We start from the raw sequence: 12,285 nt of genomic DNA, 5'->3' as shown, positions 1-12,285 counted from the left end.
TTTATCTTATTTTACTTGTGAACTCACCAACCTTGTGTTGACACTTTTAGTATGTTATTCTCAGGTAGCCGAGGCGGGCGCGCGGTTTAGGAGCATGCATTAATGAAAACACTTTTATTCTGCAAACTTAATTTTAACAGTTACATTTGGTTTTAAGTCGTCCTGCGTGACGCAACTTTTGAATTAAGGTTTTACGCTTCCGCACTTACTTTCATTTAAACGTTTTTCTTTGGTTTGGTTATAACTAATGATTCCGATCCTGCCAGTTCACACCCTCTGACGGTAAAACTCCGTTAGTGGATTTTGAGGGTGTGACAGATTGGTATCAGATCCATTGGTTATAGCGAACTAGAAACTGCATGCATACTAGACTATAACCGCGACGACCCATTAGTTATAATGATACGCACTGCATAGGTTTGTGTAGTCTTGAAATCTTATTTCTTTACCTCCTTTACTCATACGCGCGCATATACCCGGCCTACCTGTAGAAATGTCGACGCCACCCTCATCATCATCCGATTCGATGACGCAGGCTCACGGGAAGGAACCGCAGTTACCTACTGCCTCGCCACCCCGCGTAGTCCCGGAACTCGAAGCTCCTGCACCGAAGAGGTACCGCCTATCCGGAGGCTTGTATGACAACGACGTTAGCTGGGAATGGTACCCCAACATGATCAGACGTATGGTCTACCGTGAACAAGTTCCCCCATTGCCTCACCCGAACCACCCTGCTTACCCTAACACTCTACCACCTATAACCGAACCTGTAGAGCGAGTTCTCGCAGCTGTCGTTTCTTGTTTGGAGCGTGATGTGGGTTACATGCGCTACACTAGAGAAAATGTTGCCAGACTGTTTAAAGATGGAACCGAGACTCAGGAGGAGATTGCCCGCATGGCAGCGGCAATGAAAGAAATGCAAGAGACTAGTGAGCAACAAACCAAGGTTATGATGAAGATACAAGCCGAGATGATAGACTTGCAAGAGCAACTCCAAGAAGCAAGGACCCGAACCGAAAGAGCATTAGAACGTTGCGATATCCTACAAATGCAACTTGCCCAGAACGTAGCAGAACCTGAGGCAGAGCCCGAGGCAGAGCCTGATGTAGAACCTGAAGAAGATCCCGAAGAGGAGCCTGAGGAGGATCCCGAGGAAGATCCCGAGGAGGATCCCGAGGAAGATCCCGAGGAGGAACCCGAAGAAGAACCGGAGGAGGAACCGGCTGAGGAGGAGGCACATTCAGAGGTGTCCTCAGATGACGACATTTAGTGATGATGACACTTAGATGGAGGGGTTGTCTCCATCCGAACTATTATTTTTCTATGATTTTAAGGATTGATTGGAAATACTTTGTAGCGAATACAATGGTTTTAATCATGAATTTTTAATTAGACTAATAAGTGGTTGTGATGTGATGTTGTTTTTTTTTTCTTACCTATCTTTTATTGCATGTATGGTGTGTTGTATATGAAAGAAAAATTCACGTTTTATACTATGATTCTAGGAAATGGCCGGAAGAAACGCTGGACGAGGACGTGGTAACATCAGCATGACTGCAGCTGAACTCCAAACCCTGCTGAATGACCATGTTGCTGCCGCTTTAGCTGCACACGTTCAAAATCAAACAGGAGGTCCGAATGGAACATGTACCTTCAAGAACTACTTAGACTGCAAGCCCAGTACGTTTAAGGGCACTGAGGGAGCTATAGGCTTCCTGCGTTGGGCTGAGAAGGCCGAGTCGGCCTTTGAGATGTGTAATTGTCCCCCTGCCAGTAGGGTCAAATTGGCTGCTGGGACACTTGAGGATTCCGCCCTCACTTGGTGGAATTCGAACGTCCAGATCCTTGGATTGGAACTGGCTAACGCGATGAACTGGGAGGAGTTCAAAAACATGATGCGAGAGGAGTACTGTCCGAGGGAAGAAATTTCGAAGTTAGAGTCGGAGTTTTGGTCGTTGAAAATGGTGGGTTCAGAGATTGAAGCCTACACTACTCGTTCGCACGAGTTGGCAGTGATGTGTCCGCGGATGGTGGATCCGCCGAGCAAGAGAATAGAGATGTACATTGATGGGTTAGCACCACAGATTCAGGGTATGGTGACGTCTTCCAGACCAGCCACGATCCAACAAGCGATCCGTTTGGCTCACAAACTGACGGATCAGGCTGTGACCCAGGGTGCGTTACCACCGAGGGGTTCGACTGTTAAAGCCCGTGACAACCCGAGTAATGACCACGTCAGCAACAGTAACAACAACAGCAACCCGAACAGCGGGAAGAGAAAGTTTGACAACACCAGATCTTCATCCTCAAACCTCCCACCGCAACACCACTACCGTAAGCCCGAATTTACTCGGAGTTTCAACACTCAGAATCACAACAACAACAACAACGGTAGCGGACAGGTTTCGAGCGGATATGTTGGGAAATATCCAAAGTGCAACAGGTGCAACTTTCATCATGTTGGTCAGTGTGACCGTGTCAAGTGTCAAAGATGCGGAAAGATAGGTCACCAGGCGAAGGAATGTAGAGGAGACCTAGCGGCGAAGGGTGCTCCTAAGCCACCGATGACGACTAAGGGATGTTTTGAATGTGGACAGGAAGGTCATTTCCGGAAGGATTGCCCCAAGCTGAAACATAATGACAACAATGGGGGCAATGGAAGTGGCAGTAACGGTGGAGGAAATGGCAAAGGAAGAGCGTTTGTGATTGGATCGGGTCAAGCCCGCAGAGATCCGCATGTGGTGTCTGGTAAGTTCCCTGTAAACGATTGTTTTGCTTCTGTTTTGTTTGACACTGGAGCTGATAGGAGTTTTGTGTCAAAGGCCTTTAGCCAACTTTTAAACCTTACTCCAACCCCGTTAGACGCTAAGTTTCCTGTTGAATTAGCTAACGGTAAAACTGTAATAACAACTCATATACTTGCGGGATGTAAGTTGAAACTGTCAGGTCATGTCTTTGATATCGACCTTATTCCTTTTACGCTTAGTAGTTTCGATGTCGTTGTCGGCATGGACTGGTTATCCGAGAACCGAGCGGAGATTATATGCCATGATAAGATAGTCCATATTACCACCCCTTCCGGCGAAATCATTTCGGTCCGAGGCGAGAGAAGCGGCATGACCACCAGCGTCATTACCCTTATGAAGGCACAGAAGTATTTACGAAAGGGTCATCCGGCAGTTTTGGCGCAGATTGTTGAGAAACCCGCGGAGGAGAAACGAATTGAAGACATACCGGTTGTGCGAGACTTTCCGGAAGTTTTCCCGGAGGATTTACCTGGACTCCCTCCTATTCGTCAAGTCGAATTTCAGATCGAGTTGACACCCGGTGCAGCACCCATAGCACGAGCCCCGTATCGGCTCGCACCGGCGGAACTTCAGGAGTTGTCCACCCAGTTGCAAGATTTGTTGGATAAAGGTTTTATCCGACCTAGCTCATCGCCATGGGGAGCCCCTGTCTTGTTTGTCCGAAAGAAAGACGGGACTTTCCGAATGTGCATCGACTACCGGGAGTTGAACAAAGTGACGGTCAAGAACCGTTATCCTTTACCCCGAATTGATGATTTGTTTGACCAGCTTCAGGGATCGAGTTACTACTCGAAGATCGATCTACGATCCGGTTATCACCAGCTGAGAGTGCGCGAAGAAGATATTTCAAAAACGGCTTTCAGAACACGGTATGGTCACTACGAGTTTTCGGTTATGCCTTTTGGCCTAACCAACGCACCAGCCGTATTTATGGATCTCATGAATCGAGTATGCAAGGCGTACCTCGACAAGTTTGTGATTGTTTTCATTGATGATATTCTCGTCTACTCCAAGAACGAGACTGACCACGAAGAGCATTTAAGGATAATTCTGGAACTACTGAAGAAGGAACAACTGTATGCTAAACTCTCGAAATGTGAATTTTGGCTTCGCGAGGTTCACTTCTTAGGACATGTGATCAACGAGAATGGTATCCATGTCGATCCCGGTAAGGTAGAGGCCATCAAAAACTGGGAAGCACCTAAGACTCCGACTGAGGTGCGACAATTCCTAGGATTGGCCGGCTACTATCGGCGTTTCATCGAGGGATTTTCAAAGATTGCTCAACCCCTCACCGCTTTGACTCACAAGGGCACTAAGTACAACTGGGGTGACGCGCAAGAAACCGCTTTTCAACTGTTGAAAACCAAGCTTTGTAGCGCCCCTATTTTAGCTCTCCCCGAGGGAACGGAAAACTTTGAGGTACACTGTGACGCATCTATACAAGGTCTCGGTTGTGTGCTGATGCAACTCGAGAAGGTTATAGCCTACGCCTCTAGACAACTACGGGTTCACGAGAAGAACTACACGACCCACGATTTGGAACTCGGAGCTGTAGTGTTTGCTCTAAAGATATGGAGGCATTACTTGTACGGTACCAAGTTTACCATTTACACCGACCACAAGAGTCTCCAACATATCTACGATCAGAAAGAGCTGAACATGCGACAGCGTCGTTGGGTCGAGCTGCTTAAAGATTATGATTGTGCCATCAAGTACCACCCTGGCAAGGCCAATGTGGTGGCCGACGCCCTCAGCAGGAAAGAAACAGATAAACCCAGACGAGTGAGAGCATTGAAACTCACGATTCATGCCAGCTTACCCGATCAGATTCGCGATGCGCAACTGGAAGCTTTGAAAGATGATAATCTTCCATCGGAACTCATGCGGGGCATGAGCAAGCAACTTGAAACCAGATCGGACGGGGTCCGATATTTTGAGAACCGGATTTGGGTTCCACGATACGGAGAGTTGAGAACTCTAGTGATGGACGAAGCTCACAAGTCCCGATATTCTATCCACCCTGGCTCAGATAAAATGTATCATGATTTAAAGGAACTTTACTGGTGGCCGAACATGAAAGCCGACATTGCCACCTACGTGAGCAAATGCTTGACTTGTGCCAGAGTCAAGATAGAATACCAGAAACCATCTGGTCTACTGCAACAACCGGAACTCCCAATGTGGAAATGGGAACAAATCTCAATGGACTTTATTACGGGTTTGCCTAAGACACCGACGGGATGCGATACCATCTGGGTGATCGTTGACCGATTGACTAAATCGGCACACTTCTTAGCAATTAAAGAAACAGACAAAATGGAAAGACTGACTCGTGTCTACATGAAGGAAGTAGTGTCGAGACACGGAGTGCCTGTCTCGATCATTTCCGATCGAGATTCTCGTTTTACCTCACACTTTTGGAAGTCGCTGCAAAGCGCACTGGGCACACGTCTTGATATGAGTACCGCATACCATCCTCAGACGGATGGGCAAAGTGAACGGACTATCCAGACCCTGGAGGATATGTTGCGTGCATGCGTCTTAGATTTCGGAAAAAGTTGGGAACCCCACTTACCCTAGGTAGAGTTTTCGTATAATAACAGCTACCACGCAAGTATTAAGGCAGCGCCGTTTGAAGCGCTGTACGGACGGAAGTGTCGATCACCACTCTGCTGGGCAGAGGTGGGTGATAGCCAAATCACTGGTCCGGAACTGGTACTCGAAACCTCGGAAAAGATTGTTCAAATCCGAAATCGCATGGCAGCAGCACGAGATCGCCAAAAGAGTTACGCCGACAAGCGCCGAAAACCTCTCGAATTTCAAGTGAACGATCGGGTGTTACTCAAAGTCTCACCTTGGAAAGGTGTGGTTCGCTTTGGTAAGCGAAACAAACTCAACCCACGGTATGTTGGTCCGTACCGGATAACTGAGCGCATTGGTCCGGTGGCGTACCGACTGGATCTACCAACAGAACTCAGTGGCGTACACGATGTATTCCACGTATCAAATTTGAAGAAATGCCTATCTGATGAAACCCAAGTAGTCCCTTTGGAGGAACTACAAGTCGATGAACAGTTACGGTTCATTGAGGAACCAGTCGAGGTTTTGGATTGGGAAACCAAAACGCTCAAACGCAGCAAAATTCCAATTGTTAAAGTTCGTTGGAACTCGAGACGTGGACCGGAGTTCACATGGGAACGCGAGGATCACATGATGAAAAAGTATCCTCACCTTTTCGAAGGGCTAACCAAACACCGAAAACCGCGAAACCCGGCAAACCGTCAAACATCACCGGAGGTATGAACTAAATTTCGGGACGAAATTTCTTTCTACTAGGGGATGATATGACAAACTGAAAATCTTTCTTACTTTTTTCAGGCTCTCATCACGACTTGACTCAAATTTTCGGGACGAAAATTCTTTAACATGGGAATGATGTGACAATCGCCAATTCCAGGTTAACCTCGTTAACTCAACTCCGTTTATTCAAACTTTAAGATCGTTGAATCTATAACGCATACTTCATTACATTTAAACTAGGGTTTAAATGACGCTTAACACTTACTACATGTGTAGTAGTCTTTCGGGATTTGCACCGAAACGCAAACGATCGAGGAATAAACGAAGCACACTAAAACACTAATGATGTGATAACTATGTGTTAGGATTATGTGTTATATCATTGTCATGATTATGTGTTATATTATTGTCATGATTATGTGCAAGTTAGGATAGAATGTTCTAGAAAAACAACACTTGAAAGTAGAAGGACTAGAGTGTAACTTGTTTGCTTATAAATATATCCTAAACTAAACCCTAACTTATTATTATTATTATCCTAAACCTAAATCCCGATCGGCTCTCTCTCCCTCTCTTGATCCACGGCTGCCGTCCACCACCACACACACATACACATCAAATCAAGAGATTAATCCAAGAACTAGGTGCTAGGAAGGTATACTTGATCATCTCTTACCTCTTTGATTGTTTAATTTGATGTTTGATGGGTTATGTGAAAACCCTAAATCGGCCGATTATTGCATGAATATGATTGTTAGGATTCTTGTTAGTTGGATAATAGATTAATAACTAGATTGATATTGATACATGATTGATTGTTGTTCTTGATTTGAATTAAAACACAAACCCTAATCTTGTATGTATGGTGTGATTGATATGCATGGATAGTAGTTATAGTGTCTAGAGGGTTATATGGATGCATGATAGTTCATAGGTTGTGATTATGTTGAGTTTTGATGTGAACAGATTCTGGACAGAATGTATATACGATGTTTAACTGACTGTAACGAAGTGTAAACGTGAAAATTGATTGAGATTGTGGGTACTGCAGTAAACTAGGTTGAGTCTAGTTTCTATGAAGTATAAATTCGTAATTTTTGGATAAGTGGAAGTATACTTTTATGATTTTACAAAAACGTGATGCAAAGCTGAGCTGTTAGACCTGCTGTTAGGTTATGTTGTAAATGTTATATCTCATGAACCACGAGACCAATTGGGTTGGTTCCACTTCTGGAAGTTGACTCACTGAGTTAGGAACCAAACCCAAGTGGTCTTGCATTTATTGGATTTTTCGTTTAACGGGAATTGCAAATAACATTCTGATGTGCATGAATCTGACTGATATAAGTTAGCTGTAATGTTTTGATCATTATGAACAATCTATATGGAATAAAAATAAGATAAAAGATGTTCTGGAAACCTAAGATATGTATGCTCCTGTGGTAATTTTTGGTGAATTAATTGAGACGTTATAATGGGTAAACTAGTGCAATCTTTCAAGTAGAAATTCTGTCATAACGAAACTAGCTGCTGAGTTGTATAGGAATGCATGAAATATGATAGTTTTTATATAATTGTTGTATTTTGACCAAAATACCCTTGCGGGGAATAGTTGCTAGTTGATTGCCATGAATTGACCAAATTGCCCTTATGGGGAATAATGGTTAGTTAGTCTTTGTTTGTTGACCAAAATGCCCTTACGGGAATAATTGCTAATAAGTATGTTATTAATACGTGACACGAAAGTAATTGCTCACTCATGTATCGTATCACAATTGTACTTGTTCAAGTCACACACGATTCACAAACGAAACACGAAACATGTTACGTGCATAGGTATTATGTGCCGAGTCTAGAGACTCGTTAAATGTTCCGCTACTTAGAAAATCTCTTTGTTATTTTAGAACGCTAGAGAGTTTTCTACGACGCGCATCACTTGGTGATCTAGATCGGATATTCTTCGCAAACAGTGAGTTCACTTACCCCACTCTTAAACTGTTTTCAAACGTTTTTCACTTGGGGGAGATAACATACTCCGATAAACATATTTTCTGAGATAAACGCATATGAAAGATTTTGTTATAAATTATATATCACTTGTAAAGGCTAAGCGGCATATGTAACATTTGAAGTCCCACACATCGGACCGGTTAATATTTGGAATAGCGAGTCACTTTTGGGTAGTACTACTGGGTTTGACAAACCCCACCCGACGCTAAGCTCAACTGGAGGTTGAGTGGGTGTAAATTTTGGCTAACACTTACCATGGTCTGGAGGACCTGGTGACGGGCACTTGATAAACAGTCAGCTTCGGTCGCGAACCACTTAGCGATACTTGTTGTATAGATTAGCTACCTATCGATATATAATTTGACATAACACTATCTGGTAATGCAAAACACTTAAACGCTGTAACGTGGTTACACACTTAAACGCTGTAACGTGGTTACACACTTAAACGCTGTAACGTGGTTACACACTCAAACGTCGTAACGGGGTTACGCAACATTTAAACGTCGTAACGAGGTTACGCAAAACGCTAAACGATTTATCTTATTTTACTTGTGAACTCACCAACCTTGTGTTGACACTTTTAGTATGTTATTCTCAGGTAGCCGAGGCGGGCGCGCGGTTTAGGAGCATGCATTAATGAAAACACTTTTATTCTGCAAACTTAATTTTAACAGTTACATTTGGTTTTAAGTCGTCCTGCGTGACGCAACTTTTGAATTAAGGTTTTACGCTTCCGCACTTACTTTCATTTAAACGTTTTTCTTTGGTTTGGTTATAACTAATGATTCCGATCCTGCCAGTTCACACCCTCTGACGGTAAAACTCCGTTAGTGGATTTTGAGGGTGTGACAGTTTACTCGTCCTTTTCACAAACCGAACACTACTCATTTTACCCGAAACGAACCAACTAACCCGTTTATTATCATGTTCATCAATTTTTCAATAATCATGACCCGATCTATCATCCTACCAATTTTCATGTAAATCCGTTCATTAAAAGTAAGCATTTTAAACAAAAAACGTACCTTTGAGGTTTTTGTATGAAATCACTCGAGATACTCAAAACCATATCAAACGAACTCTGATTTGAGTGATTCAAGCGGCCACAGAACCGTCTTGTCCCGTTCTACAAACCCATCAGCTCACCTTCAAGGGAAACCGCCGCTACAGTCGCCGGAACAGCTGAACAGTTTCCGAAATCTTCACTTTTGAGCTGCTATGGTTTTGCTGATACAAAGCGGACTCCCCGGCCTCTGATCGAAGATCTTGATAAGTGGAAATATTCATTTATATACCATGAACACTCAGTTAAAATTTGAGACCGATCCGACGGCTAGATCTTCAGGAATTTTTATGTCTTTGTGGGTGGTTTTCTCAAAAACGAAAATTGGGTTAAGTGTGTGTTTTGATGGTGTAGGCTATGGTGTGGAGATGTATGAAAATGGAAAGAATTAGGGTTTTAAGGGTATTTATAATCCCTTAAGCCCATGGACTTTAAGCCCATCTTTACTTTTTGGTCCATAATTAATTACATCTAATTAGTCTACTTATCCTTCCATCTTTATTATTTTACTATTTTTCTATTAACTCAAGTAAATTTTCCAATCTTAAATAAATAATATATTAATTATTTATTTTTAAAAATTTCGGGATGCTACAAATATTTAAATAAATCTAATACTTATAATAGTAATATTTAGATAAACGTGTATTTTAAATCCTTAACGGAAAATTATTTTTACGAACAAGTGATAAATATATACTCATATATTTATTAATATTATACCATGTTATTTAAAGAAAAACAATATATACAAGTACGGTACATATAAAGATTCATAAAGTTGTTTCACGACAAGCTACGTCAAGCAAACCATGTCGTTTTTTGCAAAAATAAAGTTTATTTATCATTGATATTAGTTAAAATAATAATTAATAGTTAAATAACAAAAATTAACATTAACAAAAATATGTGCGCCTTGGCCGGCTCACGGATGCTAACACCCACCCAAATAACCAGTTGTGTTAGATGGTCTATTGATTAAAAGATGAGAACAATGAGTTATAAACAATTGGCAGTTCATCTCAAAACTTATATACCCTAATAATTACAATCGTCTAATCTGTACATTGTTCAACCAATTAAGTTTAGGGTGATTAAAACTTGATTAAGAATGAACATAATGCTCAAAACTATTACCCGTAACGATGATGAATTGAGGGTGTATTAGATCGAAGTGCATACGGATTTAAACATTGATCGGACTTGATAATAGCAGCAAGTATAGTCCAATTAACCTCAGGGTTTGGTTCGTGATGTGAAGAAGAAGGGTACAGAACATATTAATTGTGATATTATCAGCCGTAGTTGTATCATCCCCATCAGTTTAGAGACGATATGTTTATTATGCTAATACGTATACAAAATATCGCGTTTTCTAAATTAAATGAGTCAGTGTAATGCGTAATACAAGTAATAGACGATATGATAATCAATTCCAAATAAAATCCAAGGATTAAGGGGCAAGAAATCAAGCGGGTAGGTTTTATAAATTGGGTACGGGTCTTGATTGGGGAAACGGGTTTGATAAACGGGTTGGACACAAAGTATTATAGATTTTTGCTAAAATGTCCATATTGTTTCAAGGTGGATGCATAATGTGTTAGAATTAAACTTTAGGGTAAAATATGTATATAACGGAAAGTTATATATATATTAACTAAATATAATAAACAAATAATAATACTATAATAAATCGATGGACGTGATATTTTTTGATAAAGATTTTCTGAAAACGAAAACGCTTCGGGTAACGGATATAAAATATAAGCGTGAAAATCCGAGTTGTTACATATTGTATACATGCAATAGTGTTATTGTATGCAAAAAGCCAAAAATAATTTAAAAAAATCGATATACTGCATATGTGCATTAGTGTTGTATTACATATATTCAATAACGTGTATTGTATACAAGAAATAGTGTTGTATTTGCATATATTCAATAGTGTGTATTGTATAATGCAATTGTGTTGTATTTAGGGATGTCACTTTTAACCGAACCCGAAAACCAACCTGAGAAAAATCGCACCCGAACCCGAACCGAAGTACTTCGGGTTGGTTCTCGGGTTTGATTTATAAGTTTCGGTCCAACCCAAATAATCGTATCAAACTTTTAATTTTGTAATTAAATATATTTTTATGTATAATAAGCTTAATCTTTGCCACTAAAGTTATCATAGTATTTTTCTAATCGACTACTGTCAATACAACTATTATGGATCGATTGCTTATTGTTATTTTATATTTTCCGTTTACTACTAATAACAACCATAATCGAACAACAAAATCACGCCCGATTGAAGACGATTATAGTTCGAGTTAGTTTTACTGTTCTTTTGGATTGTTTGATCAAGTTACGCTTGTTTATTATTTGATTATTTGCGTTACGAGCAAAGAATTATATATTCTTTTAGTTTTAGTAGTGTAGTATTTTTAAAAAAATTTGCCTTTTATTTTGCTTTCTAGAATACTCGAAACCCGATTAACCCAACCCAAATTACCCGAACCCGAAAAAACGTGAGAGATTCGGGTTGGGATTTAGCTCAAGATTTAAAAACTTTGAAACCAGAAGAACCCGACACGAAAAACCAAAAACCCGAATAACAACCCTAGCTGTATTATATGTAATGAAATGCTATTGTATATATATATATGAAATAAACATTATTGCATATATGCAATACAACATTTTTTTATTTTTTTCTAGGAACAACATCAACTTATTAGAAGGAAAGAAAAAACAAATTAAAAAATGTAGCTCTCTCTTTAAGAGGTGTTTTCTCTAGATCTCAAACCCCCCCCCCCCACACACACACACTATAAATATATATATATATATATATATATATATATATATATATAGAGAGAGAGAGAGAGAGAGAGAGAGACAGAGAGAGCAAAGTTAGAATAAGAACACCGGAAAAACAAACCCGAAGAACACCCCTAGTTGTTTTATATGTAATAAAATGCTATTGTATTATGGAATATACATTATTGCACATATGCAATACATCAACAGTTTTTTTATGTTTTATTTTTTTTCTAAGGAACAATATCAACTAATTAACCAAAGGAAATAAAAAATAAATTAAAAAATATT

This window comes from Bidens hawaiensis, unplaced genomic scaffold (genome assembly GCF_021521415.1).
Source record: "Bidens hawaiensis isolate Kalapana, Puna unplaced genomic scaffold, B.hawaiensis_p1.1 tig00001576_1, whole genome shotgun sequence".
Taxonomy (NCBI): Eukaryota; Viridiplantae; Streptophyta; class Magnoliopsida; order Asterales; family Asteraceae; genus Bidens; species Bidens hawaiensis.
This window is presented reverse-complemented; position numbering follows the sequence as displayed.